We start from the raw sequence: 19,817 nt of genomic DNA, 5'->3' as shown, positions 1-19,817 counted from the left end.
ACTGTACCACCTTTTCAGACCCTGAAAGTTGAGAGTTTGGAAATGAAATAAGAATTGGAATATGTATCCAAGTAATTCATCTTTAACAGTGGAAGGATGTTTACTTTCGCAAATGTTTTCTCTTCATGGAAAAGGCTGCTATTTTATTTACAGTTTACTTCATTATGTAGACTTGAATTCAAAGGATGAGAATCAGACTTGGGGAGTATATTTCAAACAAAAGTAGAAGCAAAGCTAATTAGACACTGGTGGTAGTAAGATAAGAAATAGTTTTTCCTTTTAAAACAGCAACATTCTTTTTCTGATTTTTGGAGTGAGTGTGTCCTCATTTTAATACTCCTTTGTTACCAAAAGTAAAAATACTTTTTACATAAAACATGGTTACCAAGCAATGCACCAAAAATTAAATTGTTACATGACTTAGGACGTGCAGAGAAGGACCAGATTGGTCTAGAAAAGAGTCTCAGAATCATAAAACATCATTAGAGTGGGAAGAGCTTGGAGATGGGTTTGCCCAGCTCTTCCCCAACAGGCACTGGGGAGAGGGCACCCTAGCTGTACAGCCTCTCCGACAAGCACTCATCCACTCTATGAGCGTTCATTTTTCGTAACTCTGTGGTCTTAAAAAATGTAGCCAGGGCCTCCCTGGTGGCGCAGTGGTTGAGAGTCCGCCTGCCGATGCAGGGGATACGGGTTCGTGCCCCGGTCTGGGAGGATCCCATATGCCGCGGAGCGGCTGGGCCCGTGAGCCATGGCCGCTGGGCCTGCGCATCCGGAGCCTGTGCTCCGCAACGGGAGAGGCCACAACAGTGAGAGGCCCGCATACCGCCAAAAAAAAAAAATGTAGCCAATTCTTTCAAGATGTGTCCAGAATTCTTGTGCCATTTTATTTCCCATGACACTGCTATTAGCTGAACGCCACCTGATAATATAAATTATGATGAGTAAATTTCAAGGAGTTGGAAGGAAGATTTCCTAAACGTGAAAGCAAGGAAAAGTCTCTCCAGCACTGAGCAAGTGGCCAGAGTGATTTATCATTAAGGGTATAATTAAAGAAAATTTTGCCTTTGTAAACTTCTGGTTCTAAAAATGCTGAGGCTAGGCCTACAAAGAAACCTTAGGCTGTTTCCCCAAATTCTATTTTGACATATAAGTACTATTCAGTTCATTTGTTTTTAATAAGATAACTTTAAATAAAACCTTCCATAATTGACAACTAGCTTCTTGCTTAAATATTTAAATATGCTTTAGATTTTTGCCCTTCAGCTTTATCTAAATGCTCAGCTATACAGCACGGTTCAAGTCTTCATTTGGGGAAGCCAGAAATCCATGACTGTCCATGCTTCCACCTATAATACCACCTTTAATAGGCCACTTCACTCTCTGTGCCCTTAATTAGTTGGAAGAATGAAAAACAAACAATCCAGTAGCAATTGGGCTCCTTCTCAGAGCACTAACTTGGCTACATTTCAAAGTACTTAATGTTTCCCTAAAAGGTACAAAGAACTGCATGGTGCTTACGTTAACATTTCCTAATCAAAAAGTGTAACACTTAAAAGGTGGTTAGAGTTGCACAATAAGACATTGATAGTGGTTCTTTAAGCCATTCTATGTCTAAAGCATAATTTTTGCTTTTTAGTTCTTCTGAGTTCTGAGAATCAGAGTAAGACTGATTTCATATGTAGAAATAATTATTTCCTTTGATACTGCTAATCTCTACCTTAAATCCAATCACAGTGATTACCAATGACGATCTTAGCAGCCGGGTGTGCAGCATATGGGCACATGTTGAGAAGAGCAGGAGGTGTCAGACTGAGTTTTGTTGTTGCTGTTTTTTAATTTATAAATATTCTCAAATATGTCATTATATATTATCCATAATAACTTTTAATTCCATAGTCAAAGGTACTTCTCTACCTTTGACTTCATGTATTTTTTCTGGTTTTTTTTTGTTTTTTGTTTTTTGTTTTTTTTTTTTACCTGCTTAGGAGGATTGGGGATAAGGTCATTTTAAGGTATTGGTCATTTTGAGTAACTACGTTAAAGAACAAAAGTCGGTTAAGTTTACAAAGCACTGTAAACCAACAAGGAAGCCATGTACTATAACTACAGATAAGACTTTTTCCACCTTTCCTTCCTTATTTATATCTTCTATTACCACTTACCCTGTTTTCTCTCTCCCATAATATATATCAGAAATAGAAATAGATTTTACTATTAGGAAAGGAAGAAAATGATATCTGATCTCCTGCTAGGTGTTAGATACCTTTACATTATCTTATTTAATCCTTGTAACAACTCTGTGATGGACACCTGATTAGTCTCATTTTTACAAATGGGGAATCCAGAAGTCAGAAAAGTTAAGTAACTTGACCAGGATCACACAGTTATTATTAAGTGGCTGAGCCATGGTTCACATGTCTTGTTTCTGGGATTATTTTTACTTCTCTGTATTACCTCCTATTTTCAGGAGTCTCCCCTGGCGCCTTTCCTTGCCTTTCAGCTACAACGTACTATTCATCAGATAGTATAATTGAAGTTAAAAATTTTGCTGTTCCCAACAGGAAGCAGCCCATGGCTGGGTGAATACCCACTCACTCGCCAGACAGAAAGAGGGATGGAGTCAGCCCACATAATTCCCTTTATACATGTTTAATATATTCACAAAAAGCTGCTTAGTAAATTCTTGTTTTTGTTTTTACTTTTCAACTTATTTTTTTCCCAGTTTTTTTGAGGTATAGTTGATATATAGTATTGTATTAGTTTAAGATGTACAAGTAAATTCGTTATTATCTTGTTCCTCCCCCGCCTTTTCTTTTTCTCATTGAATATGATAAAGACTTAAGTGAATATTCAAAATAGAGCATGTTTTGGCTCAGGATTTTAAAAAGAAGGAAAGGAAAGGAGAAAGGTGAGAGAAGGAGAGGGGACAGGAAAGGAGAAAAACACTAACTGGTCAGGAAGAGAGTAGTGGCCCAAGGGAGAAAGACTGTCACCCAGGAATTGCTAGGTTTAACTCTGCCCTTGGAATAACTCAAAACTTGTTAATAGGATTTCTAAGGCCCAGCTTGATCTGGCCCACAGTTTCACCTTATACTCCTCCCTTCTTCACTTTTTCTGCTCTGAATAGAATATGCTGGCCTCCTCTTAGTAGTTCACACTCACCATTCTCTCTCCCACCTCCAGGCCTGCATTGTGCTCTGCTTGGCCACCTTCCCTCTGTTCTTCCCCCAGTTAACTCCTCCCACTCAGCCCTCAAATGTCAGCTGTAGTGACGCTTCCTGAGGAAACCCTCCCTGGCCTTTTTGACTAGGTCATGACCCTGTTAGACACTTTAGTGTCACCATGACCTCTTTCTTATACCAATTACAGTAGCAATTTTATATACATTTATATTCTCTAGAGAATTTCAGCCTCCCCCGCTGGACTGTGAGTTCCATGAGTACAGACATAGTCTGTTTACTCACCATTATGTCCCTGGTACTTTGCACATAGTATGTACTCAGTCTATTGAATGAATGAATGAATGAATGAGTTTGTTTCATCATCAAATGACCAGATTTTGAGCGAGTCCCTCTGGCAAAATTCACATAGACTTAACCTAGCAGAGTTCATGTGTTTACAAAGCTATTGGATATAAAATGGAGAAAGATGGGAAAGAGCAGTGAAGCCAGTACTATATGGCAGTTTCCTCCTGACCACTTCCCCCACCACAGACACACCCTACCATGTTGAGCTTGGCTGCATGACATCTCTTTCCTAACGACATTCAGTCACTAATTGGTCCAACAGGTGCCCTTAGACCAGCGGTGAGCAAACTTTTTCTATAAAGTACCAAGTAGTAAATATTTTAGGCTTTACAGACCATACAGTTACTGCCACAACTACTCAGTTCTGTCTTGCCAGAAAACAGCCATAGAACAATGTACAAATGAGTGGCCATGGCTGTGTTTCAATAAAACTTTATTTACCAAAACAGCCATATTTTGCTGCCCCCTGCCTTAGATGATATTTTGAAGCAATCATGAGGGAACCTCTGAATAAGTCAATCTAAAAGAATGATTCTCCACCCCTTGAGATGAAATTTATTCACAAAGTCATTATTTATTCCTGTGAGATATGTGTGACTGTGCATAAGACTAGGGTCGACTTTGAAGCTGTTAAAAGAAGACATAGATGTGGCACAGACACCACCATCACAGGCTGTGAGAGCCATGATGTCACATAGACCATGGTCTCCTGTAGATGTGATTTTTTTTCATTGCAAAAAAAAGCACTTGAAGTTCAATGTTAGTTATATGAACAGCTTTGAAGTATTAAATAATATTTCTTTAATTTTGTTTTCTGCCTCCTCTGTATCATATTATAACTAGTCATTTATTTGCTCCTCTCACCTGCTTCTGCCTTGCACCCTATATCTGGGTTTTGCTTTTAGATCTGTCATGGACTGAGAAATCAGGTAACCGGCAAGGTTCTAAGGTGTGAAGTAGTGTTTTTGGTGTAGAGGTTTTGAGAGTCATTTGAGGTACAGATGTCTTTACATCCATTTGTCTAGATTGGAGTTGTATGAAAATTGTGGCCCACATACAGACTGAAAGTGAGGGGGTGGAAAGAGATATTCCGTGCAAATGGAAATCAAAAGAAAGCTGGAGTAGGAATACTCATATCAGATAAAATAGACTTTAAAATAAAGAATGTGGGCTTCCCTAGTGGCGCAGTGGTTGAGAGTCCGCCTGCCGATACAGGGGACACGGGTTCGTGCCCCGGTCTGGGAGGATCCCACATGCTGCGGAGCGGCTGGGCCCGTGAGCCGTGGCCACTGAGCCTGCGTGTCCGGAGCCTGTGCTCCACAGCGGGAGAGGCCACAACAGTGAGAGGCCCACATACGGCAAAAAATAAAAAATAAATTTAAAAAAATAAAGAATGTTACAAGAGGCAAGGAAGGACACTACATAATGATCAAGGGATCAATCCAAGAAGAAGATATAACAATTATAAATATATATGAACCCAACATAGGAGCACCTCAATACATAAGGCAATTGCTAACAGCTATAAAAGAGGAAATCAACAGTAACACAATAATAGTGGGGGACTTTAACACTTCACTTAAAACCAATGGACAGATCATCCAGACAGAAAATTAATAAGGAAACACAAGCTTTAAATGACACAATAGACCAGATAGATTTAATTGATATTTATAGGACATTCCATCCAAAAACAGCAGATTGCACTTTCTTCTCAAGTGCTCACAAAACATTCTCCAGGATAGACCACATCTTGGGTCACAGATCAAGCCTCAGTAAATTTAAGAAAATTGAAATCATATCAAGCATCTTTTCTGACCACAACACTATGATATTAGAAATCAATTACAGGGAAAAAAATGTATAAAAACACAAACACATGGAGGCTAAACAATACATTACTAAATAACCAAGAGATCACTGAAGAAACCAAAGAGGAAATAAAAAAATACCTAGAGACAAATGACAATGAAAATACGATGATCCAAAACCTATGGGATGCAGCAAAAGCAGTTCTAAGAGGGAAGTTTATAGCAATACAAGCCTACTTCAGGAAACAACAAACATCTCAAATAAAAAATCTAACCTTACACCTAAAGGAACTAGAAAAAGAAGAACAAACAAAACCCGAAGTTAGTAGAAGGAAAGAAATCATAAAGATCAGAGCAGAAATAAATGAAGTAGAAACAAAGAAAACAATAGCAAAGATCAATAAAACTAAAAGCTGGTTCTTTGAGAAGATAACCAAAATTGATAAACCATTAGCCACACTCATCAAGAAAAAGAGGGAGAGGACTCAAATCAATAAAATTAGAAATGAAAAAGAAGTTACAACAGGGCTTCCCTGGTGGCGCAGTGGTTGAGAGTCCACCTGCCGATGCAGGGGACACGGGCTCGTGCCCCGGTCCGGGAAGATCCCACAGGCCGCAGAGCGGCTAGGCTCGTGAGCCATGGCCACTGAGCCTGTGCGTCCGGAGCCTGTGCTCTGCAACGGGAGAGGCCACAACAGTGAGAGGACCGCGTACTGCAAAAAAAAAAAAAAAAGAAGTTACAACAGACACCGCAGAAATACAAAGCATCCTAAGAGACTACTACAGGCAACTCTATGCCAATAAAATGGACAATCTGGAAGAAATGGACAAATTCTTAGAAAGGTATAATTTTCCAAGACTGAACCAGGAAAAAATAGAAAATATGAACAGACCAATCACAAGTAATGAAATTGAAACTGTGATTAAAAATCTTCCAACAAACAAAAGTCCAGGACCAGATGGCTTCACAGGTGAATTCTATCAAACATTTAGAGAAGAGCTAACACCCATCCTTCTCAAACTCTTCCAAAAAATTGCAGAGGAAGGAACACTCCCAAACTCATTCTGTGAGGCCACGATCACCTTGATACCAAAACCAGACAAAGATACTACAAAAAAAGAAAATTACAAACCAATATCACTCATGAATATAGATGCAAAAATCCTCAACAGAATACTAGCAAACAGAATCCAACAACACATTAAAAGAATCATACACCATGATCAAGTGAGATTTATGCCAGGGATGCAAGGATTCTTCAATATACGCAAATCAATCAATCTGATACACCATATTAATAAATTGAGTAATAAAAACCATATGATCATCTCAATAGATGCAGAGAAAGCTTTCGACAAAATTCAACACCCATTTATGATAAAAACTCTCCAGAAAGTGGTCATAGAGTGAACCTACCTCAAAATAATAAAAGCCATATATGACAAACCCACAGCAAACATCATTCTCAATGGTGAAAAACTGAAAGCATTTCCTCTAAGTTCAGGAACAAGACAAGGCTGTCCACTCTCACCACTATTATTCAACATAGTTTTGGAAGTCGTAGCCACGGCAGTCAGAGAAGAAAAAGAAATAAAAGGAATCCAAATTGGAAAAGAAGTAAAACTGTCACTGTTGGCAGGTGACATGATACTATACATAGAGAATCCTAAATATGCCACCAGAAAACTACTAGAGCTAATCAATGATTTTGGTAAAGTTGCAGGATACAAAATTAATGCACAGAAATCTCTTGCATTCCTATACACTAATGATGAAAAATTTGAAAGAGAAATTAAGGAAACCCTCCCATTTACCACTGCAACAAAAGGAACAAAATACCTAGGAATAAACCTACCTAAGGAGGTAAAAGACCTGTATGCAGAAAAGTATAAGACACTGATGAAAGAAGTCAAAGATGATATAAACAGATGGAAATATATACCATGTTCTTGGATTGGAAGAATCAATATTGTGAAAATGACTATACGACCCAAAGCAATCTACACATTCAGTGCAATCCCTATCAAATTACCAGTGGCATTTTTTACAGAACTGGAACAAAAAATGTTAAAATTTGTATGGAGACACAGAAGACCCTGAATAGCCGAAGTGGTCTTGAGGGGAAAATAATGGAGCTGAAGGAATCAGACTCCCTGACTTCAGACTATACTACAAAGCTCCAGTAATCAAGACAGTATGGTACTGGCACAAAAACAGAAATGTAGATCAATGGAACAGGATAGAAAGCCCAGAGATAAACCCATTCACCTATGGTCAACTAATCTATGACAAAGGAGGCAAGGATATACAATGGAGAAGAGACAGTCTCTTCAATAAGTGATGCTGGGAAAACTGGACAGCTACATGTAAAAGAATGAAATTAGGGCACTCCCTAACACCATACACAAAAATAAACTCAAAATGGATTACAGACCCAAATGTAAGACCAGACACTATAAAACTCTTAGAGGAAAACATAGGAAGAACACTTTTTGACATAAATCACAGCAAGATCTTTTTTGATCCACCCCCTAGAGTAATGGAAATAAAAACAAAAACAAATGGGACCTAATAAAACTTAAAAGCTTTTGCACAGCAAAGGGAACTACAAACAAGACGAAAAGACTGCCCTCAGAATGGGAGAAAATATTTGCAAACGAATCAACAGACAAAGGATTAATCTCCAAAATATATAAACAGCTCATGCAGCTCAGTTTAAAAAAAAAAAAAAAGAAACCCAATCCAAAAATGGGCAGAAGACCTAAGTAGACATTTCTCCAAAGAAGACATAACAGATGGCCAAGAAGCACATGAAAAGCTGCTCAACATCACTAATTATTAGAGAAATGCAAATCAAAACTACAATAAGATATCACCTCACCCCAGTTAGGTTGTGCATCATCAGAAAATCTACAAACAACAAATGCTGGAGAGGGTGTGGAGAAAAGGGAACCCTCTTGCACTGTTGGAATGTAAATTGATACAACCACTATGGAGAACAGTATGGAGGTTCCTTAAAAAACTAAAAATTGAACTACCATATGACCCAGCAATCCCACTACTGGGCATATACCAAGAGAAAACCATAATTCTAAAAGACACGTGCACCCCAGTGTTCATTGCAGCACTGTTTACAATAGCCAGGGCATGGAAGCACCCTAAATGCCCATCGACAGACGAATGGATAAAGAAGATGTGGTACATATATACAATGGAATATTACTCAATCATATAAAGGAACGAAATTAGGTCATTTGTAGATACGTGGATGGATCTAGAGACTGTCATACAGAGAAGTAAGTCAGAAAGAGAAAAACAGATATCGTATATTAATGCATATATGTGGAACCTTAAAAATGGTACAGATGAATCAGTTTGCAGGGCAGAAAAAGAGACACAGATGTAGAGAAGAAACGTATGGACACCAAGGCGGGAAAGTGGCAGGGGGATGGGTGGTGGTTGGATGAATTGGGAGATTGGGCTTGACATATATACACTAATATGTATAAAATGGAAAACTAATAAGAACTAATAAGAACCTGCTGTATAAAAAATTAAATTAAATTTTTTTTTTAAAAAAGAAAATTGTGTCCCAGAAAAGTGGCAGTTGATCTGTGTCTATTTCATGGCACAGTGAACCATGTTACCTTTGAGTAGGGCCCTTACCCTTATTATTTCAAAATAATAAACCAAATCCAACCACTCTTTTCTAAGGTGACTTTATTCATGTCTTTATAAGGACTGTCCCAATTGTCCTGCTCATTGGAAGATGCTATAAATATCTTTGAAACACTTCTTACTCATCATTTCTACTGGAATGTGTTTTTCGTAGATGTGAAATCACAGTGACAGCCTTCCTAGGAATTCCACTGATGTTGATAGAGAACTGCCTCAAGCAGTCCACGTAAGCAATTAGCCAGCTTGTTCAGTTATACCCTTTTATGGAGACTCCTGTCTCCTCCTTGATGCCCAAATAATCTGCTCATGCTGGAATAAGAGGGCAACAAGGCACACCTTCCATGACCTGCTCTTTGGTTGACCAGTGTATCCTTTCCCACATAGTAGGTCTCTTAAACCTCCCCTGCCGTCTTCTTTTTTTTTTTTTTTTTAATTTTTATTTATTTATTTATGGCTGTGTTGGGTCTTCGTTTCTGTGCGAGGGCTTTCTCCAGTTGTGGCAAGTGGGGGCCACTCCTCATCGCGGTGCGCGGGCCTCTCACTATCGCGGCCTCCCTTGTTGCGGAGCACAGGCTCCAGACGCACAGGCTCAGTAATTGTGTCTCACGGGGCCAGCTGCTCCCTGGCATGTGGGATCTTCCCAGACCAGGGCTCGAACCCGTGTGACCTGCATTGGCAGGCGGATTCTCAACCACTGCGCCACCAGGGAAGCCCCCTGCCGTCTTCTTAGAAGTCACATTCCTTAGTTTTGTTATACTCTTAATAGAGTTACTATGTGACCCTCAAAGAGGAAAAGGAGATGGTATCTCAGTTTGTAGCAGCCTTAGGCTAAGTAAACTCTTTATTTGAGACCATCTCACTTAATCCTTCAGTAACTTCATGAGGTATTGGTCTTCATATTTCATAAGTGAGGAAACTGAGGCTCAGAGGAGTGAAGTGCATGCCCAATATTCACATAACTTAACAAGAAGCAGAACTGGGCTTTGAGCCCAGATCTTCTGATTCCACAGCCCAGGTTCTTTCTAGTACCCACACAGTACCTCCAAGAAGGAAAAATGGATTCATGGCAGATGTGCTTTGGGCCAGTATCTCACGTAATCCTCCCATCTACCCTATGAGGTAAATATCGTAATTATTCCCAGTTTACTCACAGACGTGAGGTTAGGTGACCTAATGATGGTCACACATCAGTAAAGGGCAAAATCAGAACAGGAACTCTAACTCTCAGCTTCTCTAAGCCTTAATTTCCTCATTGTAAAATAAGAAAAATAATGGCACCAATCTCTTAGGATTATTGTAAGGACAAAATGAGATAATTCTTGTAAAGTGCTTAGCATAGTGCCTAGCACATAATAAGCCCTCAATGAATGTTAACTATAATTAGTTTAGCACAGCAAAGGCAGAATCACTTTGAGTAGAAAAAGCCTGCGATTCCACTATCTACTTCACTATTACAAAGATTGTATTATATTAATGATAAATGAAAGGGTGTCTTCTCTCATTTAAAACAAAACGTTAGATCAAGCACTGGGTAATTTGTCCTTCATCACCTAAGCAATTACACAAGTGGCTTTGAGGTGGCTTCCAATTCTGTAACTGTACCATTCTAGCAATGGAGGGCTGTTTTTTCTATTAAGAAATCTTAAGTCAGACCTCAAGTCCTCTCCACAGTAAAGATGTGGTATGCTCCCACAGAAGATGGAACAGAGCCCATTAGCAAAGCTGAGTGCAAGACTGATTTCCAGAGTTGTAAATGACAAGGAGTATAAACAGTGAGGACTTTGGAGTATTTGTTTCTCATGGAAAGATAAGACCTACAGCATTTTAAGATGGAAACAAAACCCAGATAATTGATTTTTTTTTAGCAAAGGCATTTAAGAAAATATTTGTTTTGTGCTTGGCTCCAGGGGACAATAGAATACGAGTAATTATTAAACTGGAATTTAGTAGCCCGAGTTGAATCAGGAAGCCAGTTCCCTAGAATAGTTCCCAGCAAAGCTTGAGCACTCTAACAAGATTTTCAGCCATAGCCAGACACTCTGTTGCTTGGGAAGGTCTGTGAAAGTTTTTGTTTTGATTATAATCCTGAGGAACTCTGTCAGTCTTGCCTGTCTAACTTATTGGTGATCATGAAAATTACATCCTCAGGCATAGATGTTCAAGATCCCTCAGTGCTGATGTGTGGAATTACTTGATTTCACATGGGGTGTGGTTATATACCTTCCTCATTAGTATATCCAGGAGGGTAATGAGATGGAGTTCCCAATGGTCCATTCTTCATTCTCACAGTTTACAGAGAGGACTATTTTAATAATTTTCAACTCCCCCTCCAGGAAACTACACCCCTGGATTAAATGCATCTTCTCCCTTCTCCCATGTATCCTACCTAGACCTCTCACATAAAACTTGCTACATTGTGTTATGGTTTGTTTACTTGCCTGACTTCCTGACTGGACCCTGGAGTTCTTCTTGGTTAGGGCTGCACGGTGCCTGGACCTTCAGAGTTGCTCAGTAAATGTTCATTGACTGACTGACTGACTGACTGATTTAAAGAACATGTTTTTAAGCTTCCAGCTTCAATAGGCCCTTACTATCAATAATAGGCTCATTCGTTCCTTGTTGCTAGAATCTGTCTCATTCCTAAACCATGTATCCACATCTTTTCCACTCTTCTCACTGGCTCCCTTCTGCTGATTCCCGCACCGCTCTTGCCCTGTTCCTCTGCTCCCAAAACCTCTCCCCTTCTTTACACATTTTCTTCTCTCCCTGTCTTAAAAGAATATGCCTCTTAGTTTCCAAGTCTTTTCCCTCATCTGAGCTTTGAATCACAGGCATCGCCTCTGGAATCCTGCCCCCTCAGGTACCTCCTTTCCCTTGTGTACCTATTATTTTTTCTCACTGCTGATAATCTTTCTATAACTTCATAACATGTCCAATTGTCCTTTTTTCTAATATCTTTGCTTTCACTGCTCCCACAGCTAACTGCCAGTTTATCTCCTGTCTTCACCTTGTGTGACCTCATTCTGTTAGTCTCTTAACTTCCCATCCCCCTACTTGTCATGCAGCTTCTGTCCTCACCAGTGGCTTCCTAATTTCCAGATCCAGGAACCTCCTCTTAGTCTTCATGTTCCAGCCCAAGCTTCTAGCTGGATTTAATTATGCTACCTTTTTCCCAGCTTTCCAGGCTAGAAATCTTGGTGTCATTTTCCACTCACCCCTCTCCCCTTGACATACTCCCCTCTATAAGAATAAAAATACTTGTGTTTATATTTGTAAGTTTGTTTTTTAGGTGATATACAATAAAAGATGTATAAAGCAGAGGAGTGACTTGAAAATATTCATCAGGGTATTCTCATTTGGCAGTAAAATGTTGATACAAGGAAAAGTCCAAGCCAGTGAGAAAGTATGGAAAGTAGTGAATGAACCACATGCATTGTATGCATGGTAGTCTATTCTTAAAAGTTCCGATTTCCACACATTGTAAGCACTGACTAAAAGAATCTAGTTGAAGAAAGGCCAACCCAACCAAGACTTGGAGCCAGAATGTACTGGTTTTTCACAAATAGTTACGACATATTTTTGAAATACCAACACAAAATTTATGTAGTTACATATGTATACAAAATCCTCATTGTGTTTCTGTGCTGTAGTATCATCAGAAGTCTTTTAAGGAACAAAGCAGTGCTTTTAATCACTTTTTCATACCATATAGTCGGAATTACACTCACACACACACACACACACACACACACACACACACACACACACACACACACACAACCCTTTGGGGCCATCCAGGAACCTCTTGCAAACCTATTCAGTCCTTGGCCTGAAAGTGAAGCTACAGTAATCAGCCTGCCTGTCACTCTCCCTCTTCCTTTTACAAAACTGAGTTATCTGCCCCTTTGATCTCGTCTGCCTCTATACTCTATGAGTTTGGCATTTGTTTGTTTGTTTGTTTGTTTTTTTGAAGTAGAATGAAGAAGGTTTAATTTGAATTTGGGAATAATAACAAAAGGGGAAAATAATCACTATCTTGAGTGTGATTTCACTGCCCCCACTTGGGCAGTCATGAATATATAGAATTAGGGCTTCTCACACTGAACATAAAGAAGCATGTGTTACTGAGACCCAGCGGAAGAGTGCCTCCGAAGGACTCCATCCTACCTTTCATAGAAGTTAACAGAGAATGGAGACGTTTTCCAATAAGAACTGTGCCACGCTGTATGTGCCACAGAAGGGTAGGAGGGGTCCCTAAGGGAAGTTGTCATGGGGCATCTACAATTAGTAGACTGAGATAGCGTTTCAGAAAATACTTGAAGTGAAGCTTCATTTGAATCTCAGTGTCTATACAGTGGAAGAAGATAGCTGGGGGCAGAGTGAGGCATAGAGGCAGGAACCAGCAGAGCTTGTTCAGGGAAATGAGGAGCAGATCAGGGGCCAGAGGTTATGGAGAGGCTTGTGATACAGAGGAGGGAAGCAGAAGAGGCTGAGGAGGGACGGGGGAAGATGTCAGAATGAACTGGAGAGAGAGCCATACTGGGTGGGACTCACCTAGCATCTTAAGGAGTTGTTAGTTTATGCTTAGGCAGCGCGAAGTCATGAGATGTACCCAAGCAAGTCTTTTTTTATCTGTAAGATGGGGATAATGAAGTCTGCATTTCTGAGATCTTATGAGTAATAGTATAGCAAATTGTCATGCCTTAATAAACATTTGAGCCTTCCTTTTTTTTCCATCAGATAAATTACTGAAATATGTTATTCACAGGGATAACTGAAATATGTTATTCAATATCTCGTAAAAACCTACAATGGAAAAGATTCTGAAAAAGAATATAGATATATATAGATATGTATGTATGTGTGTATACCACTGCTGTACACCTGAAACTAACACAACATTGTAAATCAGCTATACTTCAATAAAAAAAGAGAAATAGTGCTTTAAAAAAATAATATATTATAAATCTTTTAGAATTAGAAAGCATATTAGGATATGATCATAATTTTAAAAAAATATATTGTATAAATATTCAGGCAGTTCTATTCATTATAGGGGTTGTATCAATTCTCTGCACTTTCCTGGGCCTTGGTTTTCCACATGTAAAATTTCTTTTCCAGACTGATAAATTGAATTTAGTAATCCGTAGATCAAAATGCTACAGCCCATAAAGAGGCTTTAGAGATGGAAGAAACAAAATTAGATTTAATAAAGACACTTTATTTCTAATAGACTCCAAAGATAGAGTAATAGTGAGTCTCCAGTGAGCTATCAAATTAGCTCCCAGAGGGCATGGGATAATTGTGTAGAGAACAATTAAAGGAAAGAATTGTATTAATATAATTTCTTTTAGAATTACCCAACAGTAGGATTATGAGCACGGTTCTCTGGCTGAGACCTCAACCTCATTCATTGTGATAGGAATAAGACTCAGACCACCCCCAGGAAGTACAGGGGAATGGCCTTAAGGGTGCATGTCTATTCCTTTTGCAGAAAGAAATGTTGGGATTATGCCTAGTTCTTTCTTTCACCTTTCATCTTTTCCTGGCTCCCTCCTTCCTTCATACATTAATTGTCTACAGTGTGTATAGCATCATGCCTCTCAGTATTATACTGATGAGCTTCACCGTGACCTGGGCTGAGTTCATTTTTGGAAAAATAGTGCTAGCTCAACCTGCCAGGTACCAGAGAGGAAAGTAGTTCTTTTCTCTTTGAACAAAGAGAATCATTGAGGGATTCTGTGTTTTTCTAGCTAGATTCGTCACTTTTGCATACCTGGTTTTAGTTACTCCTATCAAGGATGTATTGAGGTAGGTTTTAGGATCCCCATTTTAAAGATGAGGAAACTAAGGTTTAGGAAAGTTAAGTGATTACAGGAACTAGATGATAATAATAATAGTAATGTCAATCCAAAGACTGTAACTCCCAGCCCACCCTCTTTCCACACCTGCTTCTCAATTATGCCACCCTGGTTTGAGGTTTTGAGCACTTGGGATGCAGCGTTTCTGGTAAGGAATAAAAAAGCCCGTGGGGCTGTCCGAGGTTACAGTGTGAAATGAGATTGCCTCCCCTTTTCTCCCCATCTCCTGCAGGTCTTGCCCAAATCATTCGTGGGCCCCTCCCTCTATCCCTTCCTCTTTCAATCATTTTGCCTGCCTCCTAATCATTACCTTGCCCTCTGGAGTGGGAGAGTTGGGGGGTGGGGAGGATCACTTCTGCATTTAAGAGCTATTGTTCCTGCTTCCTTTTGGATGATGTAGTAGTTTCTGTTACTCATTTTATATTTACTTACTGTCTGAATCCATGTCAATTTATGTGCCCTTGGCTCTGAACCACCGTTTATATTTTTTTTGTGGTGTTAATATTTTTAATTGGTGTTTTTAAAGTAGATGTACTCTGCGTGTTTGGCCAACCAACAAAGTGGAATGTAAAAGGAGTCGATTTTTTGAAGTAACCATATAAGGTGAAAAGTCCCTTTTTGTGTGGGTGCATTTGTGCATGCGTGCAGACTGCAGGTTTTGTCAGGCACAATATTCGTTAATATCTATTGTAACAGTTTACAGTGTAGCCCCTTGAGTCCCTCTGGATTATGCACAGCCCAAATGATGTAACCTTGGAAAATGCAATAAATCTAATGTTGAAACCACTTCTAATGGGAAGTTTCTTGAAAGTTGTAAAATTAAGTTACCTCCTCCAAGATGACGGAGGTAGTGTGGAGAATGCCCCAGGGGACCTGGCTTTGCCCCTTGCCAGTCTTGTCCCCTGTGTTGGAATGCTGGGTTTGGGTTGGATTACTTTGTTTGTTTTATTTAAACTTCTCTGACTATTCCTTTGCCCAGTACTGCATAGTGTGGCAGGCCTAATGGTGACATTAATATATAATCTTTGATCTTCTCTTGTATGTATTCAGGATGACTCTTATCCTACACATGCACGCCCAGGTGCCCAAAGTAGAATTTTATGAGTCAGATTCTCAACTTTGCAAGGAGACTAGGCATCACCCAGTTCATTTTGCCAGCTCCTGTATAAACCTGTCCAGCTATATGCAACTGAATACTGACCAAAGTATCTCATGCTCTACATTTTAGAAAGTTCTTTGTTGTATGGATGTCAAGTTCTTCTTCTTCTTCTTCTTTTTTTTTTTTTTTTTTTTTTTTTTGCGGTACACGGGCCTCTCACTGTTGTGGCCTCTCCCGTTGGGGAGCACAGGCTCCGGACGCACAGGCTCAGCGGCCATGGCTCACGGGCCTAGCCGCTCCGCGGCGTGTGGGATCTTCCTGGACCGGGGTATGAACCTGTGTCCCCTGCATCAGCAGGCGGACTCTCAACCACTGCGCCACCAGGGAAGCCCTTCTTCTTTTTTTTTTTAAAAAAATATTTATTTATTTATATTATTTTTGGCTGTGTCGGGTCTTAGCTGCGACACGTGGACTCTTCGTTGCAGCGCGTGGGCTTCTCTCTAGTTGTGGCACGCAGCCTCCAGAGCACGCGGGCTCAGTAGCTGTGGCGCGCAGGCTTAGTTGCCCCATGGCATGTGGGGTCTTAGTTTCCCGACCAGGAATCAAACCCGAGTCCCCTGCATTGGAAGGCAGATTCTTAACCACTGGATCACCAAGGAAGTCCCTGGATATCTGTTTCTGAAGCTACATAAAAGAAACGTTCTTCTCCTTCCATGATATTTGTAGATGTTTGAAGACAATGACAGTGATATTGCCCTATCCCCTTTTTAGGCATCCCTAGGTCTGTGAAACTATTACGTTATGGTTCATTTGTCCATTTGTAGAGTACAAACTATGTATATGTTAGACACGGTTAGAAACTAGGGAAGCAGTGGGGAAAAAGTAGGCTGTGATCCCTGCCCTTAGGGAACTTCTGATCTAATTTATAATAAAGTGATAGGGCTATAGGAGGGACACCAAATCCAGCCTTGGTGATTGGATATTGAGGTTGTCAAGGAAAGTTTTCTGGAGAAGCACCATGTAGTTAAAGTCCAGAAGAGTACTATGAGTTACTCAAGGGAGCAGGATGAACGCTGTGAAGAGGGTGTTCCAGGTAGAAGGACCAGCTTGTTGGAATGGCTGAAGGTGAGAGTGCATGGGGAGTTCAGGGCAGTGAAGGTGGTTCCATCCACGTAAGGCATTACATGGGGAGGTGGTGAGTAGGGATAAAGATGCAGAAGTGCTGGAGCAGAAAGCAGGGCTGACCGCTGGTAGGGTGGGGGGTTGAGTCAGACAGTATAGGAGAGAAGGGAATGATGGATAGTCCTGATTAGGAAGAATATTTATTGTTCTCTTGGTTACACAATAACTATGGGAAACATAACAGGTTCTGTATGAGGTCATATGGGTTTGGAAATATTTCGCATGTTATGTTTTGTTGTTAGAGAAAGAATGTAGTCAGTCATTAGGATTAGATATGGCTCTTTCAGTAGCAAGACCATTTCTCTATCAACAGTATATTTGGAGAAAAAAGAAGAAGAATGAGATAATAACAGTTTTGTGGTTTTTTCAGGGGTTTTTTTTGGCTGCGTTGGGTCTTCTTTGCTGTGCGGGCTTTCTCTAGTTGCCGCGAGCGGGGGCTACTCTTCGTTGTGGTGTGTGGGCTTCTTATTGCCGTGTCTTCTCTGTTGCGGAACACAAGCTCTAGGCACATGGGCTTCATTAGTTGCAGCACGCGGGCTCAGTAGTTGTGGCATGCGGGCCCTAGAGTGCTCAGGCTTCAGTAGTTGTGGCACGCAGGTTCAGTAGTTGTGGTTCACGGGCTCTAGAGCTCAGGCTCGGTAGTTGTGGTGCACGGGCTTAGTTGCTCCACGGCATGTGGGATCTTCCCAGACCAGGGATCGAACCCATGTCTGCTGCATTGGCAGGCAGATTCTTAACCCCTGTGCCACCACAGAAGTCTGATAATACAGTTTTAACATTCTTATGACTGTGAGGATATTTGGGTGACTTTTATACATAGGACAACAACAATAGCAAACACTTCTATAGCACTATGGGCTTGGCCTTGTTAATACTAACAGATTTAATGCCCACATTAACTCTCTGAGGTAGGTGTTATCCCTAGATACAGAGAGTTTAAGTAACTTAACCAGAGGTTAGAAAGCTAAGTGACAGAGCTAGGATTTGATCCCAGGCCCTAAGAACATCTGGGGAAAGATTTAAGTTCTAGATACAGGAAGTGCACTGAGCCTGCAAAATTAAAAACACCTTTAGAAATGACTCCTGCCCGCTGTTGACGGTCACAGCCACACACTCACTGGTGAGATCATGACCAGAATAAATAAAGCAAGTATTCATAACTGCACATTTCATACCTTACCCACAGGCATTATTATATGGAGGAGACCACTTTCCTGATGGCTCTCAGGGGTTGGCCTGCATTTTACTAGCAGTCACTGCTGCCTGCAACCTCAATTGATCTTCCTGCCTCCTGTCACTTTCAAAGAGGGTTTAGCCTGCCTAGGGAGGGTAGGATAATTAGGGTAATAGTAAACCAGAGAAGGTTTGAAACACCCTTACTTCTAAGGAAACAGAACTGCCAGACCAGGCAGCACTGGTAACCATAAATGTACAGTTGCCCCAGTTTTCATACGTGTGATTTTTTGTTAAATTGATTGATCTAGTGTTGACTGTGTGCAGACAAGTGCTTCCTGGGGACAGGAGGGATGAAGATAAGAGAGAGGTTGAAGTGATGATCCACTGAGCCTGTGTTGGATAGGAAAAGAAGTGAAAGTAGAAGTGGGCTGATGCATAAGGATCTAGTGGAGGAGTAAAGGGATTAGGGTCTCTGGGGGTCCAAGAAAAAGTGAGGCGGGAGCGACTGCATTAAAGGACTGGAAAAATAGTAAAGAATGATGAATGAGCAGGATGTTTAAACTTTGTTTCAGAAGAGAACTCTTAGCACTCATCCTTGCCTTGGTCAATTTTATCTGAACGTGTATCAGTTTGTTAATAACTTAAAGTGTGTCCTAATGAAAATGTTAAATATACCAGGCCAGAGCTCCTAGGTACAACCAAGGTGAAGCTGAACTTTTAAGTTCACATGACTTTATAATCTTGGAGCACATGTTTGAATATTTGAACATGACTGTTGCATGACTAAATAAAATCAGAGGTCACAGACTAGTCTGTGATGCAAATTTACTCTATAGATTTATATGCCCAGTAGGAAGTGCCATTGAGGTATTATACGCAATGATAATTCTTAGGCCTCCAAACTCATTACAATTCAGTTAGATTTTGTATTTACTCGTTACTCTTTTTCTTTATTTAGTGATCTTATCTCTAGCTGGATTACAGTTTCCTTGAGATTAGGGCCAGTGTACAGCACCTACCCCAGTATGAGGCTTATGGTGCTCATATAGGGATCTAGGCCAAGCAGCTTATGTTACAGCTGAAGCAGTCAAGATCCTGACAGGTAAAGTGATCTGCTGAGGGTTCAGGGCCAGGTAGTGAGGAAGCCTGAACCACAACCCAAATTTATTCCCACCTCTGCTCTTTGCACCCTATGAGGCTGACGCAGCTCAATGAGTCAAGTTCTTGCAGTGACCTTTGTTTGTGTCAGGCAGCCATAGGAAGTTGATGTTCCCTAAGCTAGTGCTTCCCAGCCTGTATTTCCCAATATGGCTCACAGAGAAAATGGTGATGTTCATTTAGGACATTAGGGTAAACAACAGAGGCTTTTGGAGGGCAACTGAAGCGAGGAGTCCCTGAGGAGTCTCCCTTGGCCCCCGCACTGCCAGGCTGCCCAGGGGATCATACACTTCTCATCCACTGAGTTTCTAGCAACAGTTG

General features: G+C 40.5%; 2 protein-coding genes across 3 annotated transcripts in view; one reads left to right on the top strand and one right to left on the bottom strand.

Moving 5' to 3' along the window:
• Window positions 1-3,407, bottom strand: part of LOC309806623 (filamin A-interacting protein 1-like) — a 32,525-nt gene extending 29,118 nt beyond the window's left edge. The window contains exon 1 of the mRNA XM_082625505.1: window positions 3,166-3,407. The gene's annotated coding sequence lies outside the window, so the exon portion shown is untranslated. The remainder of the gene's footprint in view (window positions 1-3,165) is intronic.
• Window positions 1-19,817, top strand: part of CMSS1 (cms1 ribosomal small subunit homolog) — a 392,023-nt gene that overhangs the window by 149,035 nt on the left and 223,171 nt on the right. The window lies entirely within an intron of this gene.

This window comes from Mesoplodon mirus (genome assembly GCF_964341445.2).
Source record: "Mesoplodon mirus genome assembly, chromosome: 6".
In the NCBI taxonomy this organism is placed as follows: Eukaryota; Metazoa; Chordata; class Mammalia; order Artiodactyla; family Ziphiidae; genus Mesoplodon; species Mesoplodon mirus.
The sequence above is the reverse complement of the archived record's forward strand: the minus strand, read 5'-3'. Positions and strand labels throughout refer to the sequence as shown.